The sequence below is a fragment of the Oncorhynchus mykiss genome, chromosome 13 (genome assembly GCF_057628025.1).
Source record: "Oncorhynchus mykiss isolate SJ-2025 chromosome 13, ASM5762802v1, whole genome shotgun sequence".
In the NCBI taxonomy this organism is placed as follows: Eukaryota; Metazoa; Chordata; class Actinopteri; order Salmoniformes; family Salmonidae; genus Oncorhynchus; species Oncorhynchus mykiss.
In genome coordinates, this window is record NC_143034.1 from 64,196,718 (window position 1) to 64,220,422 (window position 23,705).

A 23,705-nucleotide genomic window follows, 5' to 3' on the forward strand; every position below is an offset into this window, starting at 1 on the left:
AGTGAGCTCTGAATTGAGCCACGTTGGTCCCAAATCAAAATTGGCGAGTTTGCTGTTGTTGTTCGGCTACATCATCAAGGTGATGCTGCTGTCTGGCGGTAAACTGACGATACTCTATTGCAACATTCAGCACTCCCTCTTTACTTCGCAATGAACAGAAAACAACTGCCCATTCATTCCGATCTGGAAATAGGCAACCTGGTCTCAGAGCATTTCGTAATATTATTTATGTAAATCCGAGATACTCATTTTGTATGGCATGTATTCATTTGTGGATGTCCATCACCCATTTCATGTGTTATTTTACAAATTACAATTCATATTATTTGTTAAGAATTTTCAAAATGCAAAATATTTTACGAATTTGTATGTTGTACAATATGTTACGAATTTTCTAAATATACAATTTGTTACGAATTAGCAAAACGTATGATATGTTACGAAGCTAGCTAGGTGGCTAGGTGGCCAACATTAGCTAGCTGGCTAATGTTAGCTAGGTTAGGGGATAGGGTTAGGGTTAAGTTTAGGAGTTATTTTAAAATGTTAGGGGAAGGGGAAGAGTTAGCTAAAATGGTTAACGTTAAGGTTAGGCAAAGAGTTAGCTAACATGCTAAGTAGTTGAAAAGTAGCTGAAAAGTAGTAATTATTTGAAAAGTTAGCCGATCTAAAATGCCAAAATTGTCCACAATGAGAATTGAACTGTCACCAAAGCTCCATAAACTACCCGACCTGTACCACCTGTACGCTCTCGTTGGTTGGCCCTCGTTTCATACTCGTCGCCAAACCCACTGGCTGCAGGTTATCTACAAGTCTCTGCTAGGTAAAGCCCCGCCTTATCTCAGCTCACTGGCCACCATTGCAGCACCCACTCGTAGCATGCGCTCCAGCAGGTATATCTCACTGGTCACCCCCAAAGCCAATTCCTCCTTTGGTCATATTTCCTTCCAGTTTTCTGCTGCCAATGACTGCAACAAACTGCAAAAATCTCTGAAGCTGGAGACTCATATCTCCCTCACTAGCTTTAAGCACCAGTTGTCAGAGCAGCTCACAGATCACTGCACCTGTACATAGCCCATCTGTAAACAGCCCATCTATCTACCTACCTCATCCCCATACTGAATTTAGTTATTTATCTTGCTCCTTTGCACCCCAGTATCTCTACTTGCACATTCATCTTCTGCACATCTACCATTCCAGTGTGTAATTGCCATATTGTAATTACTTCGCCACCATGGCCTATTTATTGCCTTAACTCCCTTACCTCATTTGCACTCACTGTATATAGACTTTTTGTTTTATTTTGTTCTACTGTATTATTGACTATGTTTTGTTTATTCCATGTGTAACTCTGTGTTGTTGTATGTGTCGAATTGCTATGCTTTATCTTGGCCAGGTCGCAGTTGCAAATGAGAACTTGTTCTCAACTAGCCTACCCGGTTAAATACATGTGAAATCAAATTTAAAAAATAAAACTCTCAACCTTGGGTTGCTAGATGTTGTGTTGTATGCCCACCCATCCATTCCAACCAACAAGGCTACTTTCATTTTTCCTTTAAGTAATCATCTGCCTTATGTAACCATATCAACCATAATATATCATACTCGTTCCAATCCAGGATTATAATTACTATGTTACTTCTATTCTATGAGACCAGGCTGAAATAGGATGCTGCAACTGAAGTCACCCTACAGCCTTCAACCCTGGGCGCATGAGCAGCGGTGTATGCAGCTCAGCCAGAGATCACCAAACATAAATAACCCGTTTCACAAAACCTACAATAAACCAATGTATTTTTTTCTTCAGAAAAATATTTAATTTGTGCAATCATAACTGTGCGCTATAGCTTATGAAATACATGGATTGCATTATTGCATAACCTTCCCTAATGTGAATAATGGTAGGCTATAGGATTTTTTTGCCTACATTGCAGTGCATGGATCTAGTAAAAATAGTTCAAATAAAGCCAGTTCATAGATTCATAGCGTAGCATCACAAATCACTGTAAAGCCCCAAAACGGTACGTCACAATTAGAAGCGAATGTTAATTTTCCGGATTTTATTTTGAAAAGGACACATGTGTGTTTGCCTACGGGAAAATTAAAGGTGACACGCCGTCACAACTCGTGCTAAATTACAAAAGCCTATGTTATTTCAAAGCAATCAGTGCAGTGAAATTGCAGTGCACTCATTTGCGACATTCTGCCCTACAGTCTCGTGCGGTCAGGCGGGCGCTGTCCATGGTGCTGAAATGGCCGATATATCAAACCTCAGAGCTTGCAAGGGGTGAAAGTCTGCTACAGTGGTTTTCAAACATATCTCCCAGACGTTCCACACAATGTTGTTGTAGCCAGGGAACTAGCTCACCTGATTCACCTATTCAAGGGCTTGATGATTAGTTGACAAGTTGAATCAGGCATGCTAGCTGTGGAATAGTTACAATACATGGAAAGGCTGGAGGTCCCGAGGAAAGGTTTGAAAACCCTGGCCTATTACATTAAGGCATAGCACCCCACCAGGCAAAAAACTGGTTGAATCAATATCATTTCCACATCAGTTCAACAACAACAAAACATACTTGATGACATGGAATCAATATCATTTCCACATCAGTTCAACAACAACAAAACATACTTGATGACATGGAATCAATATCATTTCCACATCAGTTCAACAACAACAAAACATACTTGATGACATTGAATCAATGTGGAAAACTGATTGGATTTGCAAAAAGTCATCAATGTTAGGGAATGTCCTCTTTTGTCACACTGAATTCACAATAGTTGACAACTCAGCCAAACGTAAATAAAAACATTGAACTGATATCTGTGCCAAGTGAGAAATTTAATTTTGATTTGAGATTATTAGCAAAAAGTAAATAGCTCCTTGCTCTCATAAGGAGGTGTGTATTAATGTAGGAATTAATAATTACATCTGATAGGCATCCTAGCTGATTAACAGCACCCATCTTTACTTGACACCCAGTGCCATGACACTTTACTGTTAAGGATATGGCAGACATACACCCCCTTTGGAGAGATTGGGTACCCCTAGTAAACTGGAAAAAAAATCTGTCAAAAATTGCTAATATATGCAAATAAAAATTATTATTGGATAGAAAACACTCTAAAGATTCTAAAACCGTTGGAATTATGTCTGTAAGTATAGCAGAACTCACAGGGCAGGCATTCTTCCAAACTAGTTTTTGTGGCCATGAAAGTTGGAGCAACTTTGACGTCATGGCCCCCACCCTTCCCAACGAGCTATGATTCTGGGGACACTTTCTTTCTCTTCCGCTAGATGTCCTCTTTCATTAGAGCTTCAAATCGTTCAAATCCCGCGAGAATTGACCCTATGGGAAATTAGTGCGTGCCACGAGAGAATAGGCTGTGCGTATGGGCGCGAATTGGTCTCAGCCATTCCTTTGTTTCCAGCACTCAAGAGAAGGGCAGACGATGGCCGATTGAATTGAAGTTTGTTTTGCATGTCTAAAACATCATAAAGCTTGCTTCTGCACTTAGTTTGACCTGTTTAGTCGACATATAATGTGTAATTTTGAAGTTTTGATGCGCAACTTATCCGGACCAGAGGACGTTTTGGGTGCATTTCAGCTGATGTTATTAGCAGTAGCTAATACAAAGACGCAAGACTTGAAACCAAACGATGTATTGGGTAAGTATGAAGCCTTCCAGAACATTCTGAACGAAGACCATCGAAGGTAAGGGAATATTTATGCTTAAATCTGTGTTTCTGTTGACTCCAACATTACGTGGAAATGTAGCTTGGAACTGAGCGCTGTCTCAGCATATGGAATAGTGTGCGATTTCTGTAACATTAAAAATAAATCTAACACAGCGGTTGCATAAAGAAGCAGTGTATCTTTCTAACTATATGTAGAACATGTATATTTAGTCAAAGTTTATGATGTCTATTTACGTTATCTTGCCGCGCTACATAGATTTCCTGCGGGCATTTTTGAGTAATTTCTGAAGGTGAACTCACTGTAAATGGACATTTATGGATATAAATGGCATATTATTGAAAAAAAAAAATATGTACTGTGTAATATGTCATATTACTGTCATCTGATGAAGATTTTCAAAAGGTTAGTGAGCGATTTATTTTTTAATCCTGCGTTTGTTGATTGCATGTTTTGGCTATTGAAATGAGCTGTGTCTGGTGGTGGTTTTACATATATATGTGCTATGTTTTCGCCGTAAAACATTTTAGAAATCTGACTTGCTGGCTAGATGAACAAGGTGTTTATCTTTCATTTGAGCTATTGGACTTGTTAATGTGTGGAGGTTAAATATTTGTAAGAATATTTTTGCGTTCCATGCGCCACCGTTTCAGCTGAACGTGGGAGGGTTGATCCCCAATTGGGAACCAGTATCGTAGACAGGTTAAAACCCAGTACCATAACACTTTACTTGACACCCAGTGCCATAACACTCTACTTGACACCCAGTGCCATGACACTTTACTTAAAACCCAGTACCATAACACTTTACTTAAAACCCAGTACCATAACACTCTACTTGACACCCAGTGCCATAACACTCTACTTGACACCCAGTGCCATGACACTTTACTTAAAACCCAGTACCATAACACTTTACTTGACACCCAGTGCCATGACACTTTACTTGACACCCAGTGCCATGACACTTTACTTGACACCCAGTACCATGACACTCTACTTGACACCCAGTGCCATGACACTTTACTTAAAACCCAGTACCATAACACTTTACTTGACACCCAGTGCCATGACACTTTACTTGACACCCAGTGCCATGACACTTTACTTGACACCCAGTACCATGACACTCTACTTGACACCCAGTGCCATGACACTTTACTTAAAACCCAGTACCATAACACTTTACTTGACACCCAGTGCCATGACACTTTACTTAAAACCCAGTACCATAACACTTTACTTGACACCCAGTGCCATAACACTCTACTTGACACCCAGTGCCATGACACTTTACTTGACATCCAGTGCCATGACACTTTACTTAAAACCCAGTGCCATGACACTTTACTTGACACCCAGTGCCATAACACTCTACTTGACACCCAGTACCATGACACTTTACTTGACACCCAGTGCCATAACACTCTACTTGACACCCAGTGCCATGACACTTTACTTGACACCCAGTACCATAACACTTTACTTAACACCCAGTGCCATAACACTTTACTTAACACCCAGTACCATAACACTTTACTTGACACCCAGTGCCATAACTCTTTACTTGACACCCAGTAACATAACACTTTACTTGACACCCAGTGCCATAACACTCTACTTGACACCCAGTGCCATGCCACTCTACTTGACACCTAGTGCCATGACACTTTACTTGACACCCAGTGCCATAACACTCTACTTGACACTACTTGACACCCAGTGCCATGACACTTTACTCGACACCCAGTACCATAACACTCTACTTGACACCCAGTGCCATAACACTCTACTTGACACCCAGTGCCATGACACTCTACTTGACACCCAGTGCCATAACACTCTACTTGACACCCAGTGCCATAACACTTTACTTGACACCCAGTGCCATGACACTTTACTTGACACCCAGTGCCATAACACTTTACTTGACACCCAGTGCCATAACACTTTACTTAAAACCCAGTGCCATAACACTTTACTTGACACCCATTGCCATGACACTTTGCTTGACACCCAGTGCCATAACACTTTACTTGACACCCAGTGCCATGACACTCTACTTGACACCCAGTGCCATGACACTCTACTTGACACCCAGTGCCATGACACTTTACTTGACACCCAGTACCATGACACTTTACTTGACACCCAGTACCATGACACTTTACTTGACACCCAGTGCCATGACACTTTACTTGACACCCAGTGCCATGACACTCTACTTGACACCCAGTGCCATGACACTTTACTTGACACCCAGTGCCATGACACTTTATGGCATGGTCATAACCACATCATAATACTGTATGTCATAACCTGTCATAATATGGTCAAACATTGTCATGACCCATATATTTACACCTGTTGTGACATATATTGCATTATTTTATGACTGGTTATCAGACCTGCATAGGCGTATCAAAACCCACAAACACAGAAATGAGGTTTTCCCTGCAAAGAAAATTCCTTTCGTTTAAGTTTGTTTCTTAAATCCTTTGTTGACGTTGTAATTTCGTTTAAAAGTTTGTTTCTTTTATCCTTTGTTGATGTTGTAATGAATAAATTAGTCATGGTTTTTTTCATCATATTTAAAATAATTTTCTGCCACTGTCATGGAGATTTATGACCATCCTGTGTTACTTTACTTGGACTAGGAAGACACTTTATGACAGTCAAAAAAGATTATGAATACCATAATGACATAAGCCAGATAGGCCTATCACATACAGTACATTACAATGATAATTTAATATATATACAACATAAACATACTGTTGACATGTAGGCTATGGTATAATGCAATGTTTTGCCTTGTGTGGTACGTTTTGTAGGTCCTTGTTATAACAGGTTGTGACAAGTCATATCAGCTGTTTTGACATATTATGACATGGTTATGACAAGTCATATCAGCTGTTTTGACATATTATGACATGGTTATGACAAGTCATTTCAGCTGTTTTGACATATTATGACATGGTTATGACAAGTCATATCAGCTGTTTTGACATATTATGACATGGTTATGACAAGTCATATCAGCTGTTTTGACATATTATGACATGGTTATGACAAGTCATATCAGCTGTTTTGACATATTATGACATGGTTATGACAAGTCATATCAGCTGTTTTGACATATTATGACATGGTTATGACAAGTCATATCAGCTGTTTTGACATATTATGACATGGTTATGACAAAGTCATGTGGGTGTCAAGTAAAGTGTTCCCCAAATATGAAAACAATTATTAATCTACTGAAAGAACATTCACCTTAAGGTGTGGCCTTGCTTCTTCACTTCTTTCTTCAGCCTACTTATCTCCATCACATAGGCCTGGGCCACTGATCAAACTCATGTAGAGAATAATCTAGCTAGATATGTTATCTCTAATGTATTATCGTTCAATATAATAATCCCTGAGCATCAACGCATGTACGTATCTCTAACACTAGATGTCATCGCTGAACGTCTATTCTAAAAAGCCTTAGCCAGTTTGATGAGGATGAAAGAAAGAGAGAGAAAACAAGAGGGAGAGAGAGCGAGAGTGAGAGATGTGTAACATCACACATTTCTACATGTTTTGCCCACACAGAATACAGATTCCTGCGTATTTCTCCCATTTGACTGGTTTGGATTGAGAAAACGTAATGTGCTCAGGCCAAGGGAGATGGCAAGAAGCTGCTGGATAACAGTCTCCCAGGTAAAGTCAGGTGTTTTATTTACAGCAAGTGATAAATGTTCAGCAATCGACAAAATTACAAAACGAAATCCAGAAAATAAGAACTAGAATAAACTTTTTAGCAAACACTGAGAGTGAACTACAGCTTTGAAATGTAGTCCTTCAGCCTTGAACTGTAATCCTCTGAGGAATTCTTCACAACGGGCATCTCGCACTTGAAACTTGAAACATGATATTGTGTAACATTGAAAATTGTGTAAGGATAGGCAGGCAGGTAACTAGCAGTTTAACCCCTTCCTCCAGCGCTGAAGGTCTGAAACAGACAGGCATAAACACCAGTTGGTAACCCTCCTATCTGAATGAACCAAATGTCCATACAAAAAATAATACATGGCTTTACATTTATATTCTCAACATAACAAACAGGGAGAAACTATACCCCAGTGTCAAAACTGGTGCCTTCAAACTGGGCGTGACTGGGCACCAAATCTGGGTGTAATTGCATTATTGGAAATGATTTGTTTTGACTAGAGGGAATACAGACTTTTCACAACAGGTTAGTATATCTTATTTAGCAGGTTAGGATAGCAGGTTAAGAGACAAATGTAATGGCAAAATGTAGATTTCTGGTTAATTAGACATACCCAAAAGTAACTGCTATTCACGTGTAATTACATGATTCTGACATGCAAAAACGTGGTATATATGGAAAGAAGACATCTGGGAGATTAGGAGGGAATGATCAGAAGATAGATGGGAGTTACACAGCTCAGAATACACAAGATCAAGTACACACAAAATAAGAGTTATTTTTATGTTTAAGGTCATCTTTCATTGACAAGCTGTAAGTGAATTATTGATGACTAGAGCTGGAAACACATCACATGGCTTCCACAACATGTGAACAATATCAGAAAATAAATGGGATTGATACGTCTAACAATTAGAAATGGGCAGATGTTTTAGTAAGTTGTGTCAGGTGTGTCCCCCTAAACCTCTCCAAAGTGACATATGTATGAAAATTAGATACTTCCAGTGCTATAACATATTTGCAATCCCTAAATATTATTTGTTCAGCATAAAAACACAATTTATACCATATCAGCTTCACTCAAACATTGTGGTGGTGTTCTGGGGTATCCAGGGTACATTCAGGTGTCCTTTCAACCTCTCCAAAGTGTCCTAATGTGGTAATTGCACTGTTTATGCACACTGGATGTGCCTTAAAGTTATTGTTCACTATAAAAACTAAATTCCTACAACATCAACCTCTCTCAAACATTGTGGTGGTGTCGGGGGACATACAGGAGATATGGATGCCTCAGCGCGGAAGCAGGCAACATCATATTGATGTGCAAAGATATAGTCACTCGGTGGACATTCGATGTTGCCATTAAGTCATACATCATCAGGCAATACGCAGTATTTGTTCCTACCAACCTAAGGATTCATTTGATACCACCCATGTAGCCATAGCTCAAACACACACCAAATGGAAGCTTACCTTGTAAGATTATTGCTGTTTGGTGAAAACGGTGTGTAAAATAAACATGTTGACTCTCGAGGCTGGTGATGAATAACGGTAGGTCACAGGCAGACACGTAAGATATCCTCATGATCTGTGGAGTCCCGGCTTTCGGTGTGAATCAACGTATTCCGTGTTAATTTAGTTTATACTTCACAACGCTAACCGTAATGTAAGTAGCAACCACCTTGAAATAAGGTCATCGGCACAGCCATTATACATTTGTATGCCCATATATGGTAGTAAGTCATACCAAAGATTTGAAGGCATCATTCAATAGCCAATATAGTCAGCTTTCAGCATATACCCTGCGTTTGCAGATAGGGGCTACCGTTCTCATACCAGACTTAATTGAATAAAACAAATCAAAAAGGGTCCCTGAATATGGGGACTTTACATTTAAGAGGTTTAAAGAGACTTAGGTTAAGGTTAGGAAACGAGGGGGCGTTAGCTAACCCTAACCCAACCCAAAGAAATGCAATGGTGAAGATATTTGAAACGTTTACACTGTGTGAGGCCAGCGTTAAACCGCATCGTTATATGGATATACTAGTTGAGCCCTTGGCCTCAAGCTCCTCCCTAAAGCAGCAGACAGCACAGTGTCCAGTTTATATCAGCACCAAAGATACTGAACTCTTTTCTCCTTTTGTCCCCACAGGTTCAAGACTAATGCCTGTGGCCTCCAGCTGGTGTGGAGCTCCATGCTTGCTGACAGGGCTTGGCTGGAGGTTGGGGCTGAGAGCCAGGTACTGCACAGCCTGCTGGGGCTACAGTACACCCAGGCCAGGCAGCTGTCCAGGGGATAACTCTCCTCTCTGGCTGGGGACAGATGGCAAGACCGGCTGATGGTGGGTGTTTTGTTTCATTTAATCTCTATCTATCTATAGGTTAGCCGGACGTCTGTCAGTCTGTCTATTATTATTTTTTATTGAACCTTTGAATACAGGTTGGTCTCATTGATATCCACTGTCAATCTTTAGCATCAAGTGTTCATCATTCTGTCTGCCAATCTGTCTGAAGATGAATTGTTCTGACTTGGAAATAAGCGACAAACATTCACCTTAGGCCTGGCTCATTCATTGGCTGATTCAGGAGAATGTAACTTTGTTTTGAAAGCTGACTTTTATAAAGTTAGGTCTGTGCGATGGATAACCCTATTTGACCCTGCTGGTCATCTATGAACGTTTGAACATCTTGAAGAACGATCTGGCCTTAATGGCCATGTACTCTTATAATCTCCACTCGGCACAGCCGGAAGAGGACTGGCCACCCCTCAGAGCCTGGTTCCTCTCTAAGTTTCTTCCTAGGTTCCTGCCTTTCTAGGGAGTTTTTCCTAGCCACCGTGCTTCTACATCTGCGTTTCTTGCTGTTTGGGGTTTTAGGCTGGGTTTCTGTACAAGCACTTTGTGTCATCTGCTGATGTAAGAAGGGTTTCATAAATACAGTTGATTAGATGATGGATCATACACTGAGAAAGGTCACACCCCTCTGGAGGACAAAAAAAGAAACATATGAGAGATGAAATTAAAACAATTGTAGCTACGCTTCTCAGGGACGACTTTACATTCAGCTGTGAGTGAACTCCCATAGCTCATAGCTTTTCATGGTCAAACTGTGAAAGAATACAATACACATTTATACCGACCTACAATGACGCAAAAATACAAAATTCACCAATGTTCAAAAGTTGTTGAAAATAAAGTATACTCTGTTATTTGGCTGGCTGCCTGTAGTAACCTAACCTTGAGGCTACTGCCACTCCAAAGTTTCAGTAAGTCTGCATTGTTAAGTGAATACCAACTGCATTGTGTGGGTCTTACAGGACATGAGCAGAATGAGATGTTGAAGAGCGGGGGATTGAATAGACCTTATTCACAGCTGAACGTTGTACCTCAGACGGCTTGTTGAAAAGGTAAGGTGGGGGGTGCTTAAATGCAACGTGTTTCCATGCATGTGCAGTAACCTCTGCAAGATGTATTTTTAAATATCCCAACTCCCCCTGACAGTGGGGTCCCAGCCAACCATTATAAACTGCATTTCTGTGCATTCTTACATTCTTACACGAACCTGCACTTAATGTGGGGGTTTATGGCCACACCAAGTGACCAGCCATCACTGTTAGTTGAATTCTATGTGACACCTATGAATATAATGTGAATAATGCAACAGTAGGCAACATGCAGCTGTTAGAGCCTCGAGCCTCAGAGGTGTCAGTCAGATAGAAGAGGACCACACACACACACCACAGGTGGCTGGTGGCACCTTAATTAGGGAAGACAGAGTCATAGTAATAGCTGGAACAGAATTGATGGAATGTTATCAAACACAGGGTTTCCATGGTTTCCATTGACTCCATTCCAGCCATAATTATTATCTGTCCTCCCCTTACCAGCCTTCCGTGACACACACACACACACACACACACACACACACACACACACACACACACACACACACACACACACACACACACACACACACACACACACACACACACACACAGTGCTGTCAGTCAAATAGAAGAGCAGTTCAGCTATATCGGGTCCAAGGTTTTGCCGCTCCAACTGACACAATATTATTATCATGCAAATGTACCTCTTTGTAGAGACTGTTCTGTCTTTATGAGTCGTCTGAGGGAATTGTTAGTGTTGATGGGGACCTCGGGTTGAGCTGAATAGGACTGTCAGTCATTGCGTCTCAAATGGCACCATATTCTCTATATAGTGCACTACTTTGATAGTGCACTACTTTTGACCAAGACCCAAAGGGCTCTGGTTAAAAGTTGTGCTCTGTACAGGGAATAGGGTGTCATTTGTGAGACCCCTTATGTTGAAATGCTCAGTGGAGATGAATGATGTTATCGTCTGATAGTGCATGTGTTGCTGTTATCCAGGGCTCTTCTCATTTTCTTCCACTCAACCATATAATGGCTATTTTATAAATAGATAAATGAAGGATAAACAAAGATCTCTGAAGAACCTTAGGATTTGTACCACTGAAACATTCCCGTTAAAAGGTATTTCCAAGAACCCCATAGGAGGTGGGGATCGTCAAGGAACCTCCTTGGTTCCTGAACGAACCTAACTTTGGATTTGAATTGGAGAAAACAGCAGGTGCAGGTACTTAACTGAACATGTTTTACATCTCCTCAGTTTGAGGTTTCTGCCTTGTTTGATCTAAATATCATGACTCTCAATGAAGGTGGCTCCCCTGCCTGTTCGGGCGGCGCTCGGCGGTCGTCGTCGCCGGTCTACCAGCCGCCACCGATCCCGTTTTCCTTTTCTGTTTGTTTGGTCTTATTGGTTGCACCTGTCTCTCATTTTATTTATTGAGTTATGTCTATTTAAGCCTGTTAGGCCCGTCTAAGTTTGTGTGGGATTCTTCCTCTGTTAGTTTGTGGATGTTCATTTCTATTTTATTTTCTCCAGACTGTTTGGGTCCTGTGTTTGGGTCCTGTGTTTGGGTCCTGTGTTTGGGTCCTGTGTTTGGGTCCTGTGTTTGGGTCCTGTGTTTGGGTCCTGTGTTTGGGTCCTGTGTTTGGGCCTATCAGTTTATGCACCTACTGTTTTTGGCTTGACCGTTTGTACCAGAAATAAATACAATTATTCAAACCCTCTGCTCTCTGGGCCTGACTCCAAACCCACTACTAGAAGACTGACACTAAATGTATATTGTTTTATGATTATAACATCACATTTTTCGTATTTGTGAAAATGGCAATGTTTGGCACTTTCTCCCTTTTAAAAGTCTTTCTAAAACAGAAAATGGTCACAATTCAACAGATGTCAATCAACAAAGAGGTAAGAATATGTTGTAGGCTACAGCTGCATTGGCCCCAGATGTCTGCAGGTATACTGACGAGGAGGCACATATGTACAATTGGTTTTGGTTTGTCGCATAATGTTATGCAGATCACATGTAGACTATCATCTAATTTGTATTAATGGTTTCTCTAAAACATTATAGGACTCAGTCACAGCAGCCATCTTCCTCCCCCCTGACCTCTTCAATGAAGATCCCAGAGGTCTCTACATTATGGACAAGGTGTGTGTGTATGAAAACCGTGGTAAAAAAAGTGAACAGTTCTTTCATTCACATTTAATACAAAACCAAGGTATGAATACTGTCAGGTGCACGTTTTGTTGATCATCTGTATATGTTTCCATTCACAGACTTCTATTCACAGACAGCTCGGGTTGAGCTGAATAGGACTGTCAGTCATTGCGTCTCAAATGGCACCATATTGTCTATATAGTGCACTACTTTGATAGTGCACTACTTTTGACCAAGACCCAAAGGGCTCTGGTTAAAAGTTGTGCACTGTACAGGGAATAGGGTGTCATTTGTGAGACCCCTTATGTTGAAATGCTCAGTGGAGATGAATGATGTTATCGTCTGATAGTGCATGTGTTGCTGTTATCCAGGGCTCTTCTCATTTTCTTCCACTCAACCATATAATGGCTATTTTATAAATAGATAAATGAAGGATAAACAAAGATCTCTGAAGAACCTTAGGATTTGTACCACTGAAACATTCCCGTTAAAAGGTATTTCCAAGAACCCCATAGGAGGTGGGGATCGTCGAGGAACCTCCTAGGTTCCTGCAGGAACCTAACTTTGGATTTGAATTGGAGAAAACAGCAGGTGCAGGTACTTAACTGAACATGTTTTACATCTCCTCAGTTTGAGGTTTCTGCCTTGTTTGATCTAAATATCATGACTCTCAATGAAGGTGGCTCCCCTGCCTGTTCGGGCGGCACTCGGCGGTCGTCGTCGCCGGTCTACTAGCCGCCACCGATCCCGTTTTCCTTTTCTGTTCGTTTGGTCTTATTGGTTGCACCTGTCTCTCATTTTATTTATTGAGTTATGTCTATTTAAGCCTGTTAGGCCCGTCTAAGTTTGTGTGGGATTCTTCCTCTGTTAGTTTGTGGATGTTCATTCCTATTTTATTTTCTCCAGACTGTTTGGGTCCTGTGTTTGGGTCCTGTGTTTGGGTCCTGTGTTTGGGTCCTGTGTTTGGGTCCTGTGTTTGGGTCCTGTGTTTGGGTCCTGTGTTTGGGCCGATCAGTTTATGCACCTACTGTTTTTGGCTTGACCGTTTGTACCAGAAATAAATACAATTATTCAAACCCTCTGCTCTCTGGGCCTGACTCCAAACCCACTACTAGAAGACTGACACTAAATGTATATTGTTTTATGATTATAACATCACATTTTTCGTATTTGTGAAAATGGCAATGTTTGGCACTTTCTCCCTTTTAAATGTCTTTCTAAAACAGAAAATGGTCACAATTCAACAGATGTCAATCAACAAAGAGGTAAGAATATGTTGTAAGCTACAGCTGCATTGGCCCCAGATGCCTGCAGGTATACTGACGAGGAGGCACATATGTACAATTGGTTTTGGTTTGTCGCATAATGTTATGCAGATCACATGTAGACTATCATCTAATTTGTATTAATGGTTTCTCTAAAACATTATAGGACTCAGTCACAGCAGCCATCTTCCTCCCCCCTGACCTCTTCAATGAAGATCCCAGATCCCACATTATGGACAAGGTGTGTGTGTATGAAAACCGTGGTAAAAAAGTGAACAGTTCTTTCATTCACATTTAATACAAAACCAAGGTATGAATACTGTCAGGTGCACGTTTTGTTGATCATCTGTATATGTTTCTATTCACACACTTCAACCCCCCCCCCCCCCCCCCCCCCGCTCAATCACCATGCACTGCAAAATCATTCTGGCTACGGAGACGAAGGTTATCAAGGTCATCAACACATTAACAGGCCAGAGGATATACTGATTGAACTTGAAGCTCTGCTGAGAGTTTATCTCATATTTAGATGTTTGAATTCTGCTTTGCCACTAAAATGATAATAAACATTAACAAATAAAAGATTGAGTTCTTGTTATGCTGATTAATAATAATAATAATTAAAGGGGGTTCTTTGAAGAACCCTTCTAAAGGGTTCTTCGAGGTATTTATAGAGGTTCCTCCACAGCTTCAATTTTAAGAACCCCTAAAAGATCTTCCAGGAACCTTTTCTTTTTAGAGTGTAGGAGTTAGGTAATACGAATGCCAGAGACATCCCCAGTAGAATACTGAGCAGGCAATATGCTGGCATTTATAGTCAACTGTTCAGTAATGGAACCATCCCATGAACATTCAAATTTAATGTGTGTCCATGGAATGTGTAACAGGTAGCTTGTTTGTGTATGCTTCAGCTTCAGCTCAGTAGCCCAGGCAGGTGAGCAGGCATGGATAGGTGGAGGTTTGTGTCTCAAATATCATGGTATTCCCTATATAGTGCACTGCTTTTGACTAGGGCCCTGGAATAGGGTGCCATTTCAGATGCACACAATTTTTTAGCACACTAGCATAAGCACACATGCATGCACATGCACATGCACACGCACACACACACACATACACACGTACACACACACACACTATGCAGTCCCCTCTATAGTGTTTAGGTGCGTTCGAGTGCATGCATTACAGGGCCTATAGAGATGACATACATGATGTTGAGTCAGACAAGAGATCTCTACAGTTCTTCTTAAACACTCATCATCCCAAAGGTGAAACTTAATTGATTAGAACAGTGTAACCTTATGAATGGCCTTCATGTAGATCTGGAGTCAAGCACAAGTGGTTCATGTGGCATCCTCACAGTCAGAAACGCAGCCAAAGGATATAATTGGAGAAAATTACATTATCAGATGTTATGAGAAGCTGCTAAGTGCAGCCAGTCTCTTTTGAACCAATCAGAAAGGTTTGAGACCGTAGCAAGCGTTATTAACAACATTTATCAGGATGTGCGCACACACACACACACACACACACACACACACACACACACACACACACGTGGAGCGCACACACACACACTGAATCATACGCACACATGCACACTTATGCACACACACACTCCATGCCTGAAAACCGTGTAAAGTCGAAGACTGTTTGTTCCTCCTGCCTAATGATCAACTCCAGCATGTCTACCGACAGGGTAAGCTGTTCCCTCTGCAGTGATCTTCTGTCTTCTGTTACCTGTCAGAAAGGCTGTGTTTTCCAGTCAGAATGACAGCCTATTCCCTATATGGGGTCCTTCTACAGAAGTGGTGTAAATTGGGTGTAGAAACAACATTTTGTATTCTACTTCTCCCAAACTTTCAGCACACATGCCTTCCAACACATGTCAGGTAGACACTAGTCAGTATACACTAGTCACAGTATACAGTATACACTAGTATACACAGTATACACTAGTCACACACTTTATATTGCATATTTGAAATGCTTAGCTGAATTCCTTACCTCCCCTCTAAATGTGTCACTTCTGAAACGTTTGCAGTGACGGGAGAACCATGGACAGTAGTGATCATTCTGATGAACCTTCTATTACAGATACATTTTGGAAATTATATTTGCATACCAGATTACTCTATTCAGTAAAAACAGGATTTTAAACTGATTTTCAAAATCTTTTCAATTGAATGTAGAGAAAATATAATATCTATTGTTCTCTGGAAAATGTTCAATGTTGATTGTATGAATCTGAAACTTGTTGATTGACTGAATCGCTTACGCATCAAATTAATTATGTTGTTAGATGTTTAAATTATCAGTTCACCTTATTTTTATTTAGGCAAAATAACAGGAGTTTCGGTGTCAAGTGTCAATCACAGAAATAAACAAAGGACTCCAAATGAAAAATAACTTGTTTTGGTATAGATGTTGCCATTGAGGGCTTCCACAATTTAAAAGTTGTCAACTGGACAGGGATTCCTATGGGTTGGGAGTGACCAGCCAATGATCAGAGAACATTGTCTTCTTCATATTTTTTGATATATTAAATGTTCGGTAGTGACACTTCTTACAAATACACAAAGACTGACCAACTTGCTCACAAATTTTCTCCAAAGTGTTTGCAGACAGACTACTCACCATGTGTCCATAGTGTTTGCAGACAGACTACTCACCATGTGTCCATAGTGTTTGCAGACAGACTACTCACCATGTGTCCATAGTGTTTGCAGACAGACTACTCACCATGTGTCCATAGTGAAGAGGGGTGCATCCCATCACCTGGTGATGTCTGTAGGGTTGTTGCTTAAGCCATGTTCATTCTACACTCTTTTAAAGTGGGTGTAGTGACAGAGACTTCTTCTATATAAACAAAACTACTAATTAGATCAGTATTTTTCAATGTCATAAATAAACAACTCAAGATGTTCTATTGAAATAAAATAAAAAACTTTTACTTGAAACATGAAGTTTAGGAGTCAAGGTTTGGGACAGTAATCTCTCAATAGAAACAGTTGTACTTTGTACTATATTAATTTAACATTATGTTTGTTATTGCCTTTGACAATATCCTGATGTAAATACATTTGGAAACTGTTCACCCAACAGCAGCACATCTATCCCCTAGAGCCTAGACCATTGTTTCCCAATCCTGTTCCTGGTCCTTGTGGTGTTGTGGTTCTGCGTCCCATATGGCACCCTATTCCCTAATAAAGTGCACTACTTTTGACCTGAGCCCTATGGGCCTCGGTCAAAAGTAGTGTTCTACAATAGGATACCATTTGAGATGGAGCCTGGTGTCCTGGCCAGAGATGACTAATCCTTTAAACTGTGATGGATCTCTTCACTGTGTCGTTCCTCTAGGTACACACACACACACACACACACACACACACACACACACACACACACACACACACACACACACACACACACACACACTCATGCTGAATACCGCTCCCTTTATCAGTCACCCACACCTTCACCCTTCACACCAACTCCTATTGTTTGAGTGGAGGCACGATTGAGAGTTGACAATAACACATTGGAAGATGGAACACCTCTCCAAGCTGTAATAGAAGTGTCAACACTGCAAATGAATGCCGCCAAGCCCGCCCTGTCACTGTTGCTAAGGTAGCTGGGCAAAAAAGTAATTTTATAGTAGCTTAGCATCTGTTAGATATCTGAGGTCTCAAATCTTTGGAAGGCGAATGAAAGGAGTGGAATTAATTAATTAAATGACCTTGATGTGTCTTCTTGAGTGTTTAAATGTTAATTAATACGGATATATGGAGAGTTCTGTTAAAAAATACACAGAGCATCTGTTTCTGATGAATCGTTTAGCATAATATCTACATACATTGTCCTGCCACAGATATCTATGCATTTCCTAGTTGAGCTGATTTCCCAGTAAAATTCATTAGATGGTAGATTCTCTTTACTTTTATTATTGCATAATTATGATGCAATTGAGCAATTTCTTTAAAGAAAGGAGTCAAAGTAGAGAGGAAGCTTAGCATCGTAAGTGTGTGTGTGTGTTTGCCTGTGTCTGTTTGTGTGTACGTTTGTGTGTGTGTTTGTACATGCGTGTGTGCGTGGGTGGGTGGGTGCATGAGTGTGTAAGTGCAGTGTGTGTGTGTTAATCTTTATTAAACATGCAGATGTGACCTTTTGAAGAGTGATTGAAGCTAGAAGTTGGCCCTGTTGCCATGGTTACATATCAGCACCCGTTCTAACAGGGAATGCATCCCTGCTGATTCAGGACCAAAACCATCATAGACAGGGGTCAATCCGAACCTCTATACACAGGGGTCAATCAGAACCTCTATACACATGGGTCAATCAGAACCTCCATACACAGGGGTCAATCAGAACCTCTATACACAGGGGTCAATCAGAACCTCTACACACCAGTGTCTATCAGAACCTCTATACACAGGGGTATATCAGAACCTCTATATACAGGGGTCAATCACAGTTAGATAATAAGAACACCAATGCTGTTGTGAATGCAGCAGGTTAGCCAACCATGTCTCACGCATGCCCCCCCCCCCCCCCCCCCTCCACACACACACACACACACACACTCACACACACTCAACACTCAACCCAATATTGTCCCCTTTGTAATATATCATGAAACCTGACCTGGTTGCCAGCAAGGAGATATTGCTGCAAGGGAGGTGAGATTTCTCTGAGTCCGAAACCTCGACTCAGGTTGCCTTGGCGATTAAACTAAATCCGTTCAATATCGCTGCAATTATGCACTCCTGTTTGGAGAGTGAACCACTTATCATGCTCAGGTGGGACCGCAGATGTGGTGTGGAAACCTCTGGGCCCTCTAGGCCTTTCCATCAGCTCCCTCTGCTCCCCACGCACATCTAAACCCAACTGCAGCTCGCTGGTCTCCATGGAAACATAGATTGCCTCGCATCAGCCATTCGTTGCAGGCCAGGAAATGTCACCAGCAGACAAGGCCGACCATGTAATCAGTCTGCGTGACTGTTAGACTGTAAGTGGGAGGACTGTGTCTGTGGCTTTGACTGGCTGTGGCTTTGGCTAGCTGTAGCTTTGGCTGGCTGTAGCTTTGGCTGGCTGTGGCTTTGGCTGGCTGTAGCTTTGGCTGGCTGTAGCTTTGGCTGGATGTGGCTTTGGCTGGCTGTGGCTTTGGCTTTGGCTGGCCGTGGCTTTGGCTGGCTGTAGCTTTGGCTGGCTGTAGCTTTGGCTGGATGTGGCTTTGGCTGGCTGTGGCTTTGGCTTTGGCTGGCCGTGGCTTTGGCTGGCTGTGGCTTTGGCTGGATGTGGCTTTGGCTGGCTGTGGCTTTGGCTTTGGCTGGCCGTGGCTTTGACTGGCTGTGGCTTTGGCTGGCTGTAGCTTTGGCTGGATGTGGCTTTGGCTGGCTGTGGCTTTGGCTTTGGCTGGCCGTGGCTTTGACTGGCTGTGGCTTTGGCTGGCTGTAGCTTTGGCTGGATGTGGCTTTGGCTGGCTGTGGCTTTGGCTTTGGCTGGCCGTGGCTTTGGCTGGCTGTAGCTTTGGCTGTGGTTGTAGCTATATCTATGGCTGTAGCTGCATCTACATGTATGGTTAGCCAGCATCATACCACACTGCATCCCACTGCTGGCTTGCTTCTGAAGCTGAGCAGGTTTTTTCCTGGTCAGTCCTTGGATTGGAGACCAGGTGATGTTGGAGGGCCAATAGGAGGCACCCTTTCCTCTGGTCTAAAACAATATCCCAATGCCCCAGGGCAGTGATTGGGGACATTACCCTGTGTAGGGCATTGTCTTTTGGATGGGACGTTAAACGTGTGTCCAGATTCTCTGTAGTCACTAAAGATCCCATGGCATTTATTGTAAGAGTAGGTGTGTTTACCCTAGTGTCCTTGCTAAATTCCCAATCTAGTCCTCATACCATCATGGCCACCTAATAATCCCCATCTTACAATTGGCTCATTCATCCCCCTCCTCTCCCCTGTAACTATTCCCCAGGTTGTTGCTGTAAATGAGAATATGGTCCCAGTCATTTTACCTGGTAAAATAAGGGTTAAATATGGCTGTAGATGTATCTATGGTTGAAGCTGTGTCTGTAGATGTATCTATGGTTGAACCTGTGTCTGTTGATGTATCCATGGTTGAAGCTGTATCTGTAGCTGTGTCTACGGTTGTAGATGTATCTATGGTTGTGGTTGTATCTATGGTTGAAGATGTATCTATGGTTGTAGATGTATCTATGGTTGTAGATGTATCTATGGTTGTAGATGTATCTATGGTTGTAGATGTGTCTCTGGTTGTAGCTGTATCTATGGTTGTAGATGTATCTATGGTTGTAGATGTATCTATGGTTGAAGCTGTGTCTACGGTTGTAGATGTATCTATGGTTGTAGATGTATCTATGGTTGTAGATGTATCTATGGTTGTAGATGTATCTATGGTTGTAGATGTATCTATGGTTGAAGCTGTGTCTGTAGATGTATCTATGGTTGAAGCTGTGTCTGTAGATGTATCCATGGTTGAAGCTGTATCTGTAGCTGTGTCTACGGTTGTAGATGTATCTATGGTTGTAGATGTATCTATGGTTGTAGATGTATCTATGGTTGTAGATGTATCTATGGTTGAAGCTGTATCTGTAGCTGTGTCTACAGTTGTAGATGTATCTATGGTTGTGGCTGTGTCTATGGTTGTAGATGTATCTATGGTTGAAGCTGTGTCTGTAGATGTATCTATGGTTGAAGCTGTGTCTGTAGATGTATCTATGGTTGAAGCTGTGTCTGTAGCTGTGTCTACAGTTGTAGATGTATCTATGGTTGAAGCTGTGTCTGTTGATGTATCTATGGTTGAAGCTGTATCTGTAGCTGTGTCTATGGTTGTAGATGTATCTATGGTTGTGGTTGTATCTATGGTTGTAGCTGTATCTATGGTTGTGGCTGTGTCTATGGTTGTAGCTGTATCTATGGTTCTAGCTGTATCTATATCTGTAGCTGTGTCTATGGTTGTAGCTGTATCTATGGTTGTAGCTGTATCTATGGTTATAGCTGTATCTATGGTTATAGCTGTGTCTATGGTTGTAGCTGTATCTATGGTTGTAGCTGTATCTATGGTTGTAGCTGTATCTATGGTTACAGCTGTATCTATGGTTATAGCTGTATCTATAGCTGTGGCTGTGTCTATGGTTGTAGCTGTATCTATAGTTGTAGATGTATGTATATCTGTGGCTATATCTATGGTTGTGTCTATGGTTGTCGCTGTATCTATGGTTGTAGCTGTGTCTATGGCTGTGGTTGTGTCTATGGTTGTAGCTGTATCTATGGTAGCTGTATCTATTGTAGCTGTATCTATGGTTGTAGCTGTATCTATGGTTGTAGCTGTGTCTATGGTTGTAGCTGTATCTATTGTTGTAGCTGTGTCTATGGTTGTAGCTGTATCTTTGGTTGTGGCTGTGTCTGTGGTTGTAGCTGTATCTATGGTTGTGGTTGTGTCTATGGTTGTAGCTGTATCTATGGTTGTGGTTATGTCTATGGTTGTAGCTGTATCTATGGTTGTGGTTATGTCTATGGTTATAGCTGTATCTATATCTGTGGCTGTGTCTATGGTTGTAGCTGTGTCTATGGTTGTGGTTATGTCTATTGTTATAGCTGTATCTATGGTTGTAGCTGTATCTATGGTTGTAGCTGTGTCTATGGTTGTAGCTGTATCTATGGTTGTGGTTGTGTCTATGGTTGTAGCTGTATCTATGGTTTTAGCTGTATCCATATATGTGGCTGTGTCTCTGGTTGTAGCTGTATCTATGGTTATAGCTGTATCTATATATGTGGCTGTGTCTCTGGTTGTAGCTGTATCTATGGTTGTGGTTATGTCTATGGTTATAGCTGTATCTATGGTTGTGGTTGTGCCTATGGTTGTAGCTGTATCTATGGTTGTAGCTGTATCTATATATGTGGCTGTGTCTATGGTTGTACCTAGGCTACCTGGCTAAAATGCTTGCTCGCTAGCGTAACTTCCATTCATGGGCAATGTTAGCTAGTTAACATTAGCCTTCTACATCTAGCTACATATTGAACTTCCATCCTCTCAGGCCAGGGGCACAATGTATGAATTAATGGTTGGATCAGAATCGCCTTTATAATCATTGGCCAGTACGGACAATTAAGTAAAACCGCAAGTCTAAATCCCTATCTCCATCCATGGCTAATTTAGGAAAGGGACAATTTTAGCTAGCTCGCTAGCCATCAGAGGACAACACAACAAGATGCAACAATTACATTTTTTTTCTGTCAATTACATTTTGTTCTCGATGTGATGTGATTGGTGAGAAGCTAAATCCAAGCTGGCTTCCCTTGATGCTTTTTTTGGTGTGCCAGGACCAATCACAGTTGTGCTCCCTCAGTTTAACTCAACGCTGATTGGCTATTATTGGCTACTCTTTTATTTGTATCATTAGAGGTCAAATGCTCGCTGGCTTCCCTTGCATTCAATGCTACAGGCGGCAACAATATCATACTCTTTCTGACCAGACAGCATCGGATAGATGACTACATATATAGAGGCAGAGGGGCGCTGTTTCACTGGCTCGGATGATTTCTCCGGTGAGATACATTCATCCTCTTCTGAATTGAAGGAAAACTATGAAAACACAAAGAGACAGTTAAATTATTTTATGAAAGTTAAATTATTTTATGTTTAATTATTTTTTTCTTGGTAAATGTTTTGGGGAAGCCTGGCTTCTATTACATTACTCTTGAGGAGGTCAAGCCATTATTACATTACTCTGGAGGAGGTCAAGCCATTATTACATCACTCTGGAGGAGGTCAAGCCACTATTACATCACTCTGGAGGAGGTCAAGCCATTATTACATTACTCTGGAGGAGGTCAAGCCATTATTACATCACTCTGGAGGAGGTCAAGCCACTATTACATCACTCTGGAGGAGGTCAAGCCATTATTACATTACTCTGGAGGAGGTCAAGCCATTATTACATTACTCTGGAGGAGGTCAAGCCATTATTACATCACTCTGGAGGAGGTCAAGCCATTATTACATCACTCTGGAGGAGGTCAAGCCATTATTACATCACTCTGGAGGAGGTCAAGCCATTATTACATCACTCTGGAGGAGGTCAAGCCATTATTACATTACTCTGGAGGAGGTCAAGCCATTATTACATTACTCTGGAGGAGGTCAAGCCATTATTACATTACTCTGAAGGAGGTCAAGCCATTATTACATTACTCTGGAGGAGGTCAAGCTATTATTACATTACTCTGAAGGAGGTCAAGCCATTATTACATTACTCTGGAGGAGGTCAAGCCATTATTACATTACTCTGGAGGAGGTCAAGCCATTATTACATCACTCTGGAGGAGGTCAAGCCATTATTACATTACTCTGGAGGAGGTCAAGCCATTATTACATTACTCTGGAGGAGGTCAAGCCATTATTACATTACTCTGGAGGAGGTCAAGCCATTACTACATCACTCTGAAG

General features: G+C 41.4%; 1 long non-coding RNA gene across 1 annotated transcript; it reads left to right on the top strand.

Annotated features, from left to right (window-relative positions):
• The first annotated feature begins 6,789 nt into the window (after positions 1-6,789).
• LOC149978966 (uncharacterized) lies at positions 6,790-12,521 on the top strand. The gene is made up of 3 exons (XR_016485485.1): positions 6,790-7,406; positions 9,569-9,758; positions 10,733-12,521. It is a non-coding gene; the product is annotated as an uncharacterized LOC149978966 (long non-coding RNA).
• The last annotated feature ends 11,184 nt before the right edge of the window (positions 12,522-23,705 follow it).